The sequence below is a fragment of the Serinus canaria genome, chromosome 10 (assembly GCF_022539315.1).
Source record: "Serinus canaria isolate serCan28SL12 chromosome 10, serCan2020, whole genome shotgun sequence".
Taxonomy (NCBI): domain Eukaryota; kingdom Metazoa; phylum Chordata; class Aves; order Passeriformes; family Fringillidae; genus Serinus; species Serinus canaria.
In genome coordinates, this window is record NC_066324.1 from 13,133,528 (window position 1) to 13,136,792 (window position 3,265).

The 3,265-nt window shown below is 53.2% G+C and overlaps 1 protein-coding gene across 4 annotated transcripts in view; it reads right to left on the reverse strand.

The window, feature by feature from the left end:
• Nucleotides 1–3,265, reverse strand: part of RAB27A (RAB27A, member RAS oncogene family) — a 32,976-nt gene that overhangs the window by 29,634 nt on the left and 77 nt on the right. For 2 of the 4 annotated variants that reach the window (XM_030228458.2, XM_030228459.2), the window contains exon 1: nt 1,047–1,213. The exons of the other annotated variants lie outside the window; for them this stretch is intronic. The gene's annotated coding sequence lies outside the window, so the exon portion shown is untranslated. Of the gene's footprint in view, nt 1–1,046; nt 1,214–3,265 lie in introns of those variants that run through there. 4 annotated transcript variants of the gene reach the window in all.

Below are 3,265 nucleotides of genomic sequence, written 5' to 3' on the forward strand. Positions count from 1 at the left end.
GCATATTGCAGTATATACTTTTCCCTGGCTAGAAAATACTTGGAACACTCAAAAAATTAGCAGAAGTCTGTGACAAGAAAGAAGGGCTGAGAAAAGAAGTCTACGTCAGATTAAGTTTCCAAGAAAGGGCAATAAAGATTTTGTAGAGTTTCAAAGAAAAACCTGTAAGTGCAGCAACACACTGCCTTGCAGAACTAACTCCAAACATGTATTTGTTATCCTGATGAAAACCTAAGCACCATCTACGAGGGAAGTGTTAGAAGAGTCAGACAGTCAGAAAGCTCAAAATATTCCTGATACAAGTCTAAGACATAAAAATTGAGTGGTTTCAACAGTTCTAAGCATGTCCTTTATACTTTGCTAGCACCATCAAAAATACCACTTATATATTAATATACTCTGGTTACTTACAGAGTTAGGAAAATCAATAGGTGTTTCTAATGGACTTTCTTTAGATCCAAGATCATCAAAGTGTAAATTCAGCCCAAGCATTACAAATCAGGCTGAAGGGCCCTCCCAGCACGAAGCCTCCCTTACACAAACACGCAGTGCTCAGCAAGGAGCAACAGGTCTGTTGATAGTCACATATAAGACCTGAGTCCCGGCTAGGCAGATGTAACATTATTATAGTGCTCTCACAACGACTGACCATTTTTAAAGCCTTTTTAAAAATTTTAACCAGATATACAGTCTCCTTCTCCTCTGTGGAAGAAACGCAGGTGTAGAGAGGCGGGAGCTGGTGGCAGCTCCTGCAGCAGCAGCAGCAGCGCGGGAAGGCCCGAGCGGGGCTGTTTGCCGGCGTTCCGGCAGCAGCCGTGAGGGGAAGCACCTGAGCGGCGGCCCAAGACCGAGGCTAAGGACGTCTCGCTCTCATCAAAGGGGCGAGGCCCCTTTGTCAAAGCCCGGGTCGCTGTACCGGAGCCGCGGGGCGCCGACACGCAGAGTTCCCCGCCCGTAACACGGTTCCGGGGCTCTGACCAAGCCCTCTGCCAACCAAGCCGAGCCGTCCCTGCTCGCTGCCCTGTTCGCCTTCCCTGCCGCCCTACCTGCTCGCCTCCCGGCCGCCGGAGCTCCCGCAGCCGCGTCACGCCGCACCTGCCTTTTTTTGGGCTCCGACCGTGTCTTTTCCGTCAAGGCAACATCACTTCCCGTGCAGCCCGAGGTGGGGGCGGGCCGGGCGGCACCGCCCCGGCGTGTCCCGGCCCCGCCGCGGCCACCTGGGCGGGCTGAGCGCGGCCCGAGGGCAGCACCGCGCGGCGCTTGGCGGCGTTAGCCGGGCCGGCTCCTCAGCCCTTCCCTCCTCACCTCTCTGAAAGATCTCGTGCGGTTAGTAAGAATTCATGAGAGGCAAAACAGGTTTTGCAGCGAAAATCCGCGGTGCCTAGTTAATGCAGACCACTGAGGTTTAATGAGCTCTTCCTGCCGCCTGCTGGCTGCCTGCCTTCCCCCGCAAGGGAAGAGTGCTCTTCACTCTCAGCACATTCCCAGTAAACGCTTTAAATCCAGCAGTCTCAAGAATTCAGCAGCAGTTGCATCAATAACCCTTTCCACCTGCATTCGTTCAGACTCCCTGTTTCTTGAGGCTTTTCAAATTCAACTACCATCTTTTTGGACAATTCCAGTCATTATATCTACAAAGGAAGTGCCTTGTAACCTGAGCTACACCTCTTCAAAATAACCTTTTCAATACTTAGAGGTACTGTAAAGGAAGCTGCCAGAGTCAGTGCAGTAATTCAGCGATCGCACTGAACTTTTGTGGCAATATGTAGCATTTCCTTACTGAATCAGGGAATAGTTTGGGTTGGAAGGGGCCTTAAAGACCATCTAGTTCCAACCCCCTGCCATTGGCAGGGACAACCTTCCACTTCCACAACCAGACCAGGCTGCTCAAAGCCCCTTCCAGCCTAGCCTTGGACACTTCCAGGGATGGGGCAGCCACAGCTTCTCTGGGCAACCTGTGCCAGTGACTCACCACTCTCACTGTAAAAAATTTCTTCCCAGCATCTAATCTAAACCTGCCCTCTTTCAGTTTAAAGCCACTGCCATGTCCAAACTGCATTTACTGCATTCAACTGCACCTCCCAGCCCACCTTCTACTGTTATCCTCCCATCTCAGCTTCTACACCACTGCCTCCACCTACAACATTGTTCCTGGTTTAAAATATACACACACAAACAATTGGTTTTTCCCTCATTCTGTCCAAACAAGAATGTGTTAAAACCAAAACCTGGCATAAGCTTGTCCCAAGATCTCCTGGGTTTGGTTTCTTTTTAGATTTACTGAAGTCTTGAAGTATCTACCGATTTGGTTTCCCCAAGTCTCAGATTCTGTTCTGTCAGACTAATCCAAACCTACTCCAAGAGCCATGCTTCCTTCCTGAGCTACATTGAGGCTCTTCTCAAGTATAACCCATTTTCCAGGCAGATTTATGTATTCAATATCTACTGTAGCCTTACTCTGTCAGGAATGAAATCTGTGTATAAGCACATGTGGTATGTGTGTTTATGGACATATGGCCAGGTCTGTTTATAAGCTAACTAAACCAAAGTTGGGCACAGCTCCCTTCTCAGCCATTTGCACAACTGGTTTCCCAACTGAGCTGACGTATTAAGAACTGACACCATGAGAAACAGAGAAAAATGGTATTTATCACTTGGAGATTCAGATCAGAGGCGATCCAACAAAACCCATGAAGCATAACCACAGAGCAGCAGCTTTCTTTTTCGAGTTTCCTGATGTTATTTAAATTTAGAGGTGAAACAGCCCTTCAGCCATTCAGCATGTCATCCATGATTCAACATTCACGTCCCGGAGTCTGGTACCAAACACGCAGGCACGCAGCTGCAGCAGGCGGGCGGCTCCAGCGCGGGGCCGGGCTGCAGAGGCGGCTCGGGCGGGAGGCCCCGGCAGGTGACGGTCGCGCCGGCTCCATTGCCCCCGACGGACGGGGCGTGCGAGAGCCGGGCTGCGAGGCGGGCCCGGGAACGGCCCCGCACGCCGCCCTCAGGGCCTCTTGTCGGGCGCGGCGTCCGGCGGCGGCGCGGCGGGGCCGTGTGGGGCCGCGGGCGGCTGGAAGAGCGGCCCGTAGATGTAGAGCCCGCTGGCCACGCCGAGCGCCACGGCCACGGCCACGTGCTGCAGCGGCAGCCGCCCCCTCATGCCGGCAGGCGGTGCTGCCGCGCTCACGGACACGCGTGGGGCGGGAGGGCGCGCACTGCGGCGCAGCCCCGGCTCGGCTTCGGCCCGCAGCCCCGGCGCCCTCAC